Source organism: Diceros bicornis, chromosome 26, assembly GCF_020826845.1.
Source record: "Diceros bicornis minor isolate mBicDic1 chromosome 26, mDicBic1.mat.cur, whole genome shotgun sequence".
NCBI classification, from domain to species: domain Eukaryota; kingdom Metazoa; phylum Chordata; class Mammalia; order Perissodactyla; family Rhinocerotidae; genus Diceros; species Diceros bicornis.
The window spans coordinates 32,291,121-32,304,207 of record NC_080765.1 but is presented as its reverse complement, the minus strand read 5'-3'; the positions used below and the strand labels follow the sequence as shown (position 1 = coordinate 32,304,207).

General features: G+C 46.1%; 1 long non-coding RNA gene across 8 annotated transcripts in view; it reads left to right on the top strand.

Moving 5' to 3' along the window:
- The window catches only part of LOC131422591 (uncharacterized), a 144,549-nt gene that overhangs the window by 78,533 nt on the left and 52,929 nt on the right, over positions 1 to 13,087 (top strand). For 4 of the 8 annotated variants that reach the window (XR_009224110.1, XR_009224112.1, XR_009224107.1 and 1 more), the window contains exons 1-3: positions 220 to 610; positions 1,850 to 2,096; positions 6,784 to 6,870. This is a non-coding gene — a long non-coding RNA (uncharacterized LOC131422591). Of the gene's footprint in view, positions 1 to 219; positions 611 to 1,849; positions 2,097 to 6,783; positions 6,875 to 7,702; positions 7,714 to 12,379; positions 12,490 to 13,087 lie in introns of those variants that run through there. The other 4 variants (XR_009224109.1, XR_009224113.1, XR_009224114.1 and 1 more) reach the window with 4 other exon arrangements.

Sequence of the window (13,087 nt, the reverse complement as noted above, 5' to 3'; positions counted from 1 at the left end):
CATTTATTGATGGTTATTATGTGCCAGACACTGGTCTTAATGCTTCATATGTATTTACTCATTTAATCCCTGTGACAGTCCAATAAAATAGCTGCTCCACTTTTACGGGTAAGGAAACTAGGCAAGAAAGGCTAAGAAATAGGCAAAGATTACACGTGGTGGAGTCAGGAGCCTCTATTTCCACCGTGTGTAAAATGAGGGATGGGAATAGCTGATTTCTTAGGTATCTTCTAGGCTAAAAATTCTAGGTTTCTAGGCAATCATTGATTTAACATACATTTATGGAACATAAATATATGCTGGACAGTATGGGGCATGAATCCCCTTCAGGGAACTTACAGTTATAGAACAGGGGAGTAAGACAAGCACATTTTTATTTAAAAAATTGTTAGGGCCACGATTCACTGGGTGCCTGTTAGATGTCTGTCGTGTGTTAGGCATTGGACCTGAGTTAACTGTAATTCTCACAATAATCCTGTGGGGCCATTATCATCTTTTCTCAGATGAACAGCCGAGGCTCAGAGAGGTGAAGTGACCTGCCCGTGACTATCAGAGCAAAGTGAAACCAGAGAGGTTTAGAGAAGTTCTACTGGAGTGGAGGTGGTGGGAGGTGAGTGTCTCATTCCAGGCTCAGGTGGCCCACCCTCCCTCTCCGTCATTTGGGGGAGGGTGTGGAGGAGGTCAGTGCAGGCTCCAGACTCTAAAGTCTTGGCTTCTTTGGCTCCAAGGCTGTTGGAAACTCCAAGTGTCTTTCCCTCTCTCCTGAAAAAATCCATGGAGGGAGAGAGACTCTGGGTAGATGCTTTGAGGAGTCAGCAGCTCCATCAGTAACAATCACAGAGCAACTATCTTCCCAGCTTGTTCCCAAGAATGGCCAGAGGGCCCAGGTGTGATTGGGGACCCTTTTCTCAGAACACCAGATGGTGCTGTCCCCATCTGGTATCCATGGCCCTCTTGTCCCTATAACTGCTCCGTGTTGCATCTACAAGTCTGGCAAGGTCCTTTTCCCATGCCTTGTTCGTGCTCTTTCCTCAATATGGCCTTCTCTTTCCAGTTCCCCCTCCCCAGCTAACACCACTTGGCCAACTCCTACTCATCGTTTGTGACCGCACTCAAAGTCACCTCCTCCCAGAAGCCTTCCACAATTCTCCCAGTTTAAATGGCAGTTCCCTCTGAACCTCCTTAGCTGTTGGTTTATATCTTTATTTTCATAATCATTATTCATATTCATGTCTCCCTCAGTCACTCAGAGGTTCCTAAAGGGTAGGGACTTGTGTTTTATTCTTAAACTGTGTACCCCATTGTGCCCAGTTGATAATATTCATTTATTCATTCATTCATTCCCAAATATTTTTTGAGTACCAAGCAAGCACTGTGCTAGACTTTAGGGTAGGCAAGGTAAATTTTCTCTACTATCCTGGAACCCAGAGTCTACTTTAAGAGAAAAACAATCTAACAAAAATCGTGACTGAGTGTTCTAAATGTTATAAAGCAGGTACATACAAGGCACAGAGTGTAACAAAGCAGGGAGGCTGATTCTACAGGAAGTCAGGAAAGATTTTCCAAAAAAATGTTCCAGTTGGGCTTTGAAATATAAATATAAGTGGGAGCTTGTCAGGTAAACAAAGGAGGTGGAGAGAAAAGTCTTGATAGGTGGAGGGAACAGCCTGAGCAAAGGCCTGGAGGCATGAAACAGTGACGTGAGTTCAGGGAATTGTACCTTTAGCATGGATGAAGAGTAAAATTTGTGCAGGGGTGGCAGGGGATGTGGCTGAGAGGTAGCAATTAAGGGGGTAGAGAGTAAAGGATTCTGTATGCCCTACTGAAGAGTTTGAATTTATTCTTGTAGGTGATATGAAGTGTCTGTCAAGGCCACAGGCCAATAATCTGCCACCACTATCCATAGGCAGAGTCTTGGCAGCCATGTTTGTTCTGGATGAGCCCACATCCTTGAGCATAGCTGATTGGACCAGGGATGGACATCAGCTCCAAACAGGACAACCCAAAATCATCTCTCCTAAGATTTGTAATTGGATTTGAGAAAGAGTTGAATCAGTCTCTTTTTGTGGCTAATATTTGACATGTGAAATCACAAGGTAAGCTCCTTTTTAGTTCATTAGGGTGGATGTTATGGGCTGAATTGTTTCTCCCCCAAATTCATATGTTGAAGTTCTTAACCTCCCAGTCCTAATCTCAGAACGTGACTGTCTTTGGAGCTAGAGTCTTTAAAGAGGTAATTAAGATTAAATGAGGTCTTTGGGACAATATTACTGGTGTCCTTATAAGAAGAGGAGATTAGGACACAGACACACAGAGGGAAGACCACGTGAGGACACAGGGAGAAGATGGCCATCTACAAGCCAAGGAGAAAGGCCTCAGAAGAAACCAACCCTACTGACACTTTGATCTTGGTGTTCTAGCCTCCAGAATTGCGAGAAAATAAATGTCTGTTGTCTAAGCCATCCAGTCTGTGGTATTTTGTTATGGCAGCCCTAGAAAACTAATACAATGGGTCTCTAGCTAACTTCCTGACTTCCATTTGGACATCTAGCTTGTGGTCTGTAGGTGGATCTCTTCTCCACTCAGCAGTCCCCAAATGATGGTCCATCCCATCACCTCACAGTCCACAATGGGAATGTTCTGAGGCTGGTGGGGGAAGAAGGGGCTGTTTCCCTCCTTATTCTGGAAACAAACTTTCCTGCTGTTCCCAAACTGAATGCACGTACACTGGACTCTAAGGGAAGTTTGAGCAGTTCTTTGCTCAAGGACTCAGGGTTCAGGTGCTAAGTAGCAAACTATACAGTGTCAGGGGCAGCTGGGCCTTTAGTCTGACCATCTTGACCACAGGCACTGCTCAGAGCACCCTGGGGACTGGACTTTAAAGTGTGTCCCACATAGATGCTCCCCCACTTCCCTCATGCTCTCCTTTCTCTCCCCCCGCTTCCCTAGCCCTCTTCCTTTATCCTCTTCCCTCTAGGTACTCCCACCCTCCTGCCTTCCCTCCCATTCTTGAATCCAGCCCCCACACCACCAAAATCAAGTCTCCATACCCACCAGTCCCTTCTGGTGGCAGACTTACCAGCCTCGGGCTCTGACAGGCAAGGACACTTCTCTTCTGCCTTGGTTACTGATGTCTGTAGAGGGCAGTTCCAACTCAGGGCCAGCTGGCTGGGCCGTAGGGACTGTTTTTTCCCTATGGCGAGATTGGAGCATCTCCTTATACTCTGCATTTCTGCAGCTGGTTGTTCCCTAGAGTATTTGAAATGAAACTGATCTCATCACCCCAAGAATTAATTTATTTCCAAAATATACCCCTGACACATACACATCCTTCTGATCTGCGTGAGAATTTAATATTCCTCTTATTAACATAATTTTACATTTATTTCTTGTAAGCTAATACCCTGGCCTCATTATGTTCTTATTTGCTTCTTTCTTACCCAGAGTTAAATCATAAATCCACTTAACTTGGCAGCGAATGCTCATGTCATTCCAAGTTCCATTTGTGTTGGAGCCTAGCTGGTCTTATTTTACTTCATTGTATGTGTGAGCCTAGAAACGGCGAGGTGGCCATAGTATACCTGCCCTGAGAATGAAGGGGCACAGAACTGAGAAGGGCAAGGATAATGAAGCAGACATCCAAGAGAAGCAGAGAAGAGTGATGGAGATGGGAACATGTTCTTAGCTTCAGATTGTGTTCTGGTTTCTGTTTCCAAAATCTTCCCGCCCTCGGGTGGCTGTGGCAGAGATGGATGTCATCCTGGATGTACAACCTCCCTTCTAGAGTAATAGTAGAACTCCAAGTTTTTAGTGCAGTATATTGTTGCCCAGATTTAAAGACTACATTTCCCAGCTTCCCTTGCAGCTCAGTGTGGCCATGTGACTATATCCAGGACAATAGGATATGAGTGGAATTGATGTGTATAATTTCTGAGGTGTACTCTTAAAGCCACAAGTACTGCTTGCTTCTTTTACCTTTTCCTTCTTTCTGCTGGCTGGATAGCAGATGTGGTGGTAAGCATTCTTAGGCCATGCAGTGAGAACAATACCCAGGCACAGCAGAGCAAAAAGATGGAAGGAACCTGGGTCTTGGACAAAATAAGAGTCACCTCATGGCCCTGGCCTGCTTATATCTGGACTATTATATGGGAGAAAAATAGCTAACTTGTTTAAGCCATTGTTATGTTGGGACTTTGTTACATCAATGAGATTTATAGCCATCCTGATTACTGCAGGAAGATTTTTCTTTTTCTTTTTTCTTTTTTGGTCTGGCCACTATCTCTTTGTCTGTTCCTGCAAATTCTTCAACTCAACCTGAAGTAATAAAGCCCACTTTTTCTTTCTTGGTCACTCAAATGAAAGCAGTAAAGCTGAGGCTGTCATAGCCATGATCCTACTGGGTGGAGCCTCATGGGAATGGGAAAATGAGGGCAACCTTCAGAGAGAAACAGAAATGAGAGCTAGAGAGGCATTTGAGCTCCTGGTTCCAGTGATACCTGAAGCTAGATCTTCCCCCATGCTTTCTGCTGTTTCCTTATGTGGCCCACTAAATTGCTCTTTTGGGATTACGCTCATTGAAGTTCAATTTCTTTCTTTTCCTCCCATGATATCAAGAGTCCTTACTAACTCCCATAAGCCATCATAAATTCCCTCTGCCCTCACCTTTTCCTCCCTAAAGTTTGCTGGATTTCATTTTTACTGCTGGCTACCAATGAGTTCTATGATAGAAAGGAAGCCAACGGTGTTTTTCAACCAGATGAGAAACGGGTCAGATTTGCCTTTTAGGATACTCACTGGGGTGGTGGGTGGGGTATAGGGGTTTATCTAATGCAGAGTTTAATTCTCAGCAGCCAGGCATGAGCAGCGAGTATCCTGCAGGACCCTGTTAGTTGCCTAAGCTTCAAACTTTCATCACTACCAGAGTGGGACAGTTCCTCTCATTCTCCCAGGATTCCTGAAGGCTCAGAGCACAGCTGCTGCCCCTTCCCAGAGAATGGTCTCAGAGTCACCCCGAGCCTGGATAGGAGGTATAGGTTAAGGACAGGAGCTGTATTTCAGAGAAAGACTTTTGCATGCATCTCGATTCAATAAAAGTTACTGAACCAGAAAGATTAAGTAAGTAACTTACTCGACACCACACAGCTTTTAAATGGGAGCCCAGAAATTGAAAGTAGATATACGCCTTAGCTCCCTCCTCTGTCAAGTGGTGATAATAATCTCCATCTCACCAGATTATCGTGGGGCTTAATTGAGATAGCGTATGTTAAACAGATTCCCTAGGTAAATTCTCAATAAATATGGTAGCTGCAATTATTTTTTATAATTATGATTTTTACCAGACAACTCTCTGAGCCCCCTGGTCCCAGCCACAGGAGTTTGACTCCAAGAGATGGGAGGCAGGGCTGCCACACTGCACAACTCCATGCCTGTAATGAGAAGGGAGTCCTCTACAAGAGAGCCGCCAACTGCAGGCATCAGCCCTGAAGGCAGATCAGAGAGAAGGGATCTTAAGGGTGATTCCACTTTATAGAATTTCCCAAGGAAACAACCATTTCCCTCTTCTGTGGGAAGTAGAGGCATTTTAGTTTTAGTTCAGAAATGCCCTCCCCCCAACGTGGCCCCAGCTCTGCTCCCAGCAGGAAGACGCCTGGATGGGGGAGGTCTGACACGCTTAGAGTTGCCTGAAGGTTCTTTGAAGCTGCAGCTGCTCCCCTCCGTGCTGCACCCCTTGGGCTTCTCTGCAGCTGGGCCCAGGGAAAAGCTTTAATTAATGCTAGAAGAAGGACCCCCACAGCTGCATTTGGATTCTTCCTGACAGCTGAGGTGAAGACTCAGGTGCTGTGGGGGGAGTCTGCCCAGGGTCACTTTCCTACTGTAAACCTCCTGTGGTCCACATGGCCCTCTGGGCGAAGGCCAAAATCCTTAGTGTGAGGAACAAGGGTCCATGTGACAGAGACTCTCACCCAGTGGGCTGTAGCACCCTGGTGAATTCAGACTGTGCATAAGAGGTCCACCAAATTCGATCAGTGTTTACGTGACAGCATAAACCAAGGGGCACGTTTGAAGAATGTTTGATGGTCACTATTAGGCAAATTTGCAAGGTGGAGAGGAACACTATTTGCTCAGGACAGAAGGAATCTTGAGAGGCAATGTAGGAGAGAGAGAGGAGATAAAGTGGCTGGTAGGGGTGAGAGACTTGAGATGTTTCAAGGCGAGAAGTCGATAATGTTGCAATTCTGTGGTATGCAAGCTAATCCCCCTTCCCTATGCTTCCACTGACTCTGCAGGAAGCCACCTACTTCTTATCAACAGATTGTGGAGTGGACTTATTTTGGGGATGTGTTGATAAGATCCCAGTTCTGGAGGTTGCCTATAGGAAGCCCGTTATACCTGGTTATATGTGCAATTTACTTTTGCCACAACTTAGCATAACACCGCAAATGGAGATACTTCCAGGATGAATATTGCTCTGTGCATATCTTGCAATATGAGAGGGGAATGGCCTCAAATGTAAGCTCCATAGAGGGAGAAAATGTTGTCCGTTTTATTCACTGCTGTATCCCCACTGCCTAGAACAGTGCCTGGCATACAGTAGGTGCAGAACAATGATTGTTCTGTGATCTGCTCCATTTACCTCTCTTGCCTCTTCTTCCATTCTACTCCACACCCCCTCTGTTTTAGTTCTACTTTCAGTTTCCAGCTTTTGGAATGTGCTCTACTTTATATCTGATTCACTCATACATTCATTCAGCAAATATTTACCGAGGTCCTGTTCTGTGCCAGGCATGGTTCTAGAAGCTGAAGACACTTGGTGAACAAAACATGGAGTTACCTACCGGTGTGTAGAGAGAGCATCAACCCAGTCATTAGGTAAGTAAATATAAAATCACAGGCCGTGACAAATGCAATGAAGGGCAAGTATGGGGGGCTCTAAGATCATATGAAAATAGGATTTGTTCCAGGCAGAATAGGTGATATTTGATCTGAGCTCTGGAGGCCTCCTGAGCCACTGAAATAACGAAAGACTATCAGTGTGGCCAGAATGGTTGAGAATGGGAGGTATGTTTATATATGAGGTTAGAGAAGTCAACAGGGGCCAGACCCTGCAGAATCTTGCAAGCCATATTGACTGTTTTGGTCTTTAGCTTGGAAGCAATGGGGAGCCGCTGACGAGTTTTAAGCCAGGTGGCGATGTTTAACATGATCAAATTTGCTTTATGAAAAGATCATTCTGGCTGCAGAGTTCCGTGAATTCCCTGCCACCCATCCCCACCCCACAAACCAGTCTGGAGCCATGCAATCAGTTTGTTGGTGGGGAGGACAGCCACAGTAGGTGACTGAAATCTCAGCCATGTATTTATCGACTCTTGGCTGCTGTTCATAATGAACTCTGAGCTTCCCTGGGGGTCCCTGAGTAGATTTACTGAGAAGAGGAGGAAGGGCAGGGGACTGTGAGGGATGGCTATGGGGCTCCGTGTTCTGTTCTCACATCTGTCTCTCTCTATTGACGCCCGCTGCCAGGATGATGTATTAGAATTCAATAAGCCTCGCTCCTCTTTTCCTAGAAAGGGAAGGGCTGGCAGGGGGAGAAGCAGGCCCCTCGCCATCAATGAAGAGGGAAGCAGTTCAAATGAATCATTTTATTAACTAGCAGGGAGAACCCATGGTCGGTGTAAGACCATTGCTGTGTTATTAATTCCAGTTCTCACCCAGAAAGTTGACTCGGCGCTTCTGGCGGCAGCGAGACCCGCCATCCTGAGGTTGAATAAGATGGCTGCGCATCCCAGTCTCTCGGTTCCAGGAACCAAAGTGGAAAGCCTTTTTCTCTCTTTGCCTGGGATGCTGATTCCAGGAGTGGGAGCAACATCCCAGCAAAATGAGAGCGATCGGACAGCGCTGTATCTCCTGCCCAGGAGCGGCTATGATAACGCCCTCGGATGGAGGGCCCCTTGCCCTTGACTTATGAAGCGAGGCAGTGGGTATCAGGTTCAGCCAGAATTGCTCTTAGGAAGAAAAAGCTACCTTTGTTGGGAAAACAGCTCGGAGCTGAAGTTTATTCCTGGAAGCACCTGGGTGGATTTCCGGGGTTGTTGGGGAGGAGGGGAGCAACACGAGGGAAGACAGTAAATCTCACGCCACATGAAGATAGCGATATGATGGAAAGCCCCTTGCTTTGCGATGTGCTCCTTTCCCATGACCCTCCTAGCAAATTTCTGAGAGTCTTCAAAAATCACAAAAGGGTGGGTGGGACATGATGTCTCAGAGATGCTGGAGAACCCGCTGAGCTCTGCATCTCCGTCACGGCAGCGGGAAGCCAGGCAGCGTGGGTGTGCTGACTTGGGTCACGTGCTCATCTCTGGGCCAATCACAGTGGCTGGATAATGTGACGCTCTGATTGGCTTGGGCCTGTATCACGTGCTCTATGGCCGGAAAAGGGGGTGGAGTCCCACCAAGCACGGGGCTGATAGCGTGCGGGAAGGGGCTTCTCCCATGCAACGCCTTGTGTGATTTGCTTTCTGTGTGTCTCTGCTGCTTTTGCCTTCTGTTTCTCTCTCCTTGTTTCTTCGTCTACTGCCTTCAGTGGTAACCGGAGCTACCCGTGACGGGGGCCTAATATATGTCACGCCCTGTGCTAGGTAATTGACATGTTATCTAATGAGATGAAGAAGAGACTTATTTTTATTGTCCTCATTTACATATAAGAAAACTTTGGCACAGAGAGGCTACACATGTCCAAAGTCATGTAGCTGGTACTAGGCAGGGAGGAACCAGCAGGATTTTGAACCCAGGTTTGTCTGGCCAGCGTCCTTGCTGGCAGCCATGGCTGAGCTGGCCCTGCCTCTCCTCCCCTCTGGTTGGGGACAGGAATGTATAAAACTCCCGCCAGGGGAGAGCATGGCTCTGGCTGGTTCCACCCGATATGGCGAATCTCGAGCAAGGATACCTCACTGGCCTGCATAGGTGGATTTGTAGTGCTGCCTGGAACTGGGCCTTTGATTTCTGCTCCAGTCCCTTGTGACTGGGCGCAGCTTACGTGACCCAAAGCCCAGAGACTTGAGTGGAAGGAACTGCCTGTGGCCATTTTTCAGCATGCTGACAGTGGAGGCAGATGGTCTTGCAATTCTGTCCTGCCAGGCTCAAGAATTCCTCAATTTAGCCAAATCCAAGGATTTGACAACTTGATGTTCTCAGACCATAGCCTATTAAAGCTGGTCCAGTGTCCCAATTTTGCAGAAGGAAAAACTGAGACCCTAAGAGGGGATGCAGTTAGCTAAGGTCTCATACAGGAAGTTTGTGACAGGAGGTCTCTGGACACAGACTCGCGGAATCTTTCCCCTGCAAAGGATTGGCCTCCCAGATGAGGAGAGGGAATTAGAAATGCCACCCTCAAACACTTGGTGACAAGAGGAGTTTGTTAACTTTCTTCTTTCTTACCTAGGCTCACTCTGCCCACTATCTCAGAGTTTTTAAGAAAAGACTGTTAAAAAAAAGAAATCCAGTCTCATTCTGATGTTTTATTAACGGAGACTGCTGGTATTTCGATAATTTTAATTAGGACTGAATTTTACTGTATTCAAACCGCAGGGAGCATCAAGGAAAGGGACCCACTGAGCAAACCAGAGATCAAATGAATAGATTAATTAAATATCACCAGGTGGGCAGCTGGAGGCAAGGGACTTGCAGCCCCTCCCTCCCTGAATGGGAGGAGGAAGGCAGGAACTGTGGATACAGGTGTAGCTGGCTGGCTCAAGACATAAGAGTAAGTTTCAATTTCACACCAGCCACCAGTTCTTTTTCAGCCAAGGATTGGGTTTCCTATGTTAAATGCAAGATGTACAGGGAGATTTCCCTGTCTGGTCACTGCTTCCCCAATTTCCCCCCAAGATACATGATGTTGTGGCTATTTTCTCTAATGAGCTTATTTTCTTTAGTGTTCATGTTCTGCTTACTGTGTGCCGGGTGCTGTTCTCAGTGCTTTGCAAAAATCAAGTCATGTAAGCTTCACAGCAACTCTATGACCTAGCAATTAGTATATCCCCATTTTAGATGAGGAACCCAAGGCAGAGAGAGATGAAGTAATTTGTCCAAGGTTTCGTGGCTGCTAAGTGGCAGAGCTGGAGTCCAAGTACAGGCTTCCAGGCCAGAGTCTGTGGTCCTAACCACTGCCCTTCTCTGCCTCTCGGTATTGGTAAGTGACTTATACCTTTGTGAGTCCAAGACTGTAAGGTTGGGGCTTCCTCTGTATCCTTAAGACTCAGCCTCCAGTGGGCCCCTCATCTCATCAAGTCAGCAGTTAGCCCTCAGCAGGGCCAGAATCTTAACTTGAGATTAACTCCTTAGCTCCTGTGGTTGAGTCGATCTCTGGCTCCTGATCACTTGGCTTGGAATCCAGATTCTACCACTTGCTAGCTGTGTGACCTTGTGCAAGTTACATCTTCTCTGTGCCTTAGTATCTTTATCTATAAAATGGGGGTAATAATAATAATAAAGAATAAATGAATTGATATGTGAAAATCCTTAAAACAGTATCTGGTGTGTGGAAAGCACTATCTAAGGGTTTGATTCACTATAACTGTTATTTTTATATTATTATTGTATTCTGCTTCCCCAAAGGCTTCAGATTCCCTCAGTTCCTGACCCTGAGGTTCTTGTCTGTTTTCAGCCCTGATTCGCCCCTCAGACCTCAGGTTTGAGCTGTTCCTCTGGCTCAGTACTTTGCCTTCTCACCTCCATCTGGATGTGTTCTTACCCCTTTGTGTCACAGCTTCTTGGGGAAGCAGCTTCCCTGGTCTGGCCCAGCCCCTGGTGCCAACATCTGTCCCGTCACTCTCAGAATCAGCACTATCTATGGGCCAGTTGCTCACAGATGGACAGAACCTTCTGGGCTCCTAGAAGGGCTCTGTTTTTAATAATCACAAGAGTAATGACGATAAAAACAAAGCAAGCCCTGTTTCTAAGACTGCCGGTGATTAGTCAACCAATCAAGAAATGTTTGATGAGAATTTTTAAATCCCATTCATTGCGGGGATATGAAGGATATAAGACAATCCTATATTTAAGGATTAAAGAGTTAGCACAGGGGTAAAATTCCAATAACAAAATTTTCCATTTTGACCTTTTTAAAGTTTGTAACTCAGTGGTGTTAAGTACAGTCACAGTGCTGTGCAACCATCATCACTATCTGGCTCCAGAACTTTTGTATCATCCCAAATGGAAACTCCATACCCGTGAGCAGTTGCCCCTCACTCCCCTTCTCCCTAGCCCCTGGCAACAACTAATATGCTTCCTCTGTCTATGGAGTTTACGGATATTCTAATCTACTTGCAGACACAAATGAAAAAAATGGCTAACAGAAAGAAGCAACGTGTACTGGGATGACACAGCATTGCTTGTGGTTAGTTGTGTGATTCTGGAGCCAAACTGCCTGTGTTTAAATCCCAGCTCTGCTGCTTCTTGCTGTGTGGCTTTGGGCGGATTAATATACCTTTCTGGACCTCAGGCTATATATACATAAAATATGAAATGAGGACTATAGAAGTCCCTCCTTCATAGACCAGTTGTGAGGATTATGTGTGTTAGTGCAGGTAAGGCTCTGAGAGCAGCATCTGGCTGTACTACGTGCTATGTGAAGATTTGCCATGGGCACTGGCGTGGATGGTAAGTCCTGGCAATCCCCAGCACCTAGCATGATGCCCGGCATTCATTAGGTGCCTGGGAAATATTCGTTGGATGACTAAATAGGAGTTTAGGAAAGAGGGGAGACTACCGTGGGACACGCAGACTATATGGGAATTCTATACTCAATGTTAAAAGCAGTCCACAGCTTCTTGGCAAACCTTATTAAGAACCACCTGAGTGCTGGATATTGTGTGACCTGTTACAGGCAGAACAGAAAACCAGGCTTGTCCTCAACGTGAATATGGTGATAATGATTATGACAATAATTAATCAAAATACCCGTTATTTGTCGAAGACTTAACATGTGCCTGGCACTGTGGTAAAAGACCTACCTGCATCCATTTGTTTAATTTTATTTATGACTAAACCTGTGAGACAAAACCCACTAGCACAATATAATAATAGCAATGAAAAGGCCACTTTTTTTTTTAACAGAGCAAAATGTCAACAAATGCAAATGAATTCTGTGATCATTGAATCCATATGGGAAGTGGGGGTGCTGAAAACCGTCAGGTGAGGACAGCCATGGAATTCTGATGAGACATCTGTATCCCTGATCCGGCCAGCCTGTTAATCATCTGGATATTTGCTGCCTGAGATGGTGGTTGCTTTTGGTTTGCATTTTTTTTTTCTCATCCTTCAAAAGGCACCTTTAACTCTAGTATAGGATGGATCTTATCGCGCTTGCTACCTCTTCCAGGCATGAGTTGGAGGAATGTTTGCAGATGCTTCGGCAAACCGGTTCCCGGAGACAAGGTGCTCTTGTCTGTCTCTGACTCCAGGGCAGTGCTCAAAGCCTGGCTAATTGGATCCAGGAAGCAGTCATAGAGGAGGGCGTCAAGGTGCAATGGCCTGAATCAACCCCAGATTAATTAAAAAGTGTCCAAGTGGATTGAATATTTCATGACCTGAAGGCTGAAGTCAAGGTCTCTTTGGGATGGGACTCAGATGTGAATGTGTGGTTGGGGGTGAGGGTGGATGGGGAAGAGAATGAAGGAAGGGAGGGGAAGGGGAAAGAGAGAGGGAGGAAAGGGAAGGGGAGGGGAGAAAGAGAGAAGGAGTCGGGGAGGGAGGAATGAGAATGAATGTAGGAGTTAACCAAAATCAAACTAATGTCTCACCTTCATCACTGGGTGTTCGTAGAGGGTGATGTACTTTTTGGAGGACTTTCATGATATTATTTGAGCTGATCCTTTCAAGAACCCTGAGAGGGCAGATAGAGTGTGTTCCTGGTCACAGCTTACCACCTGGAGGAGCCTGGAGTCCAGAGGGTCAGCCCCCACCCAGGCACTGTGGGATCCAGATGCAAGCCCAGGTCTCTAACTCCACCGTAGACTTGACAGGAAGCCTGCAGATGAAAGACATTTCACACTTTCTGAATTATGCGTTTCCAGAATCTTGGGAGACA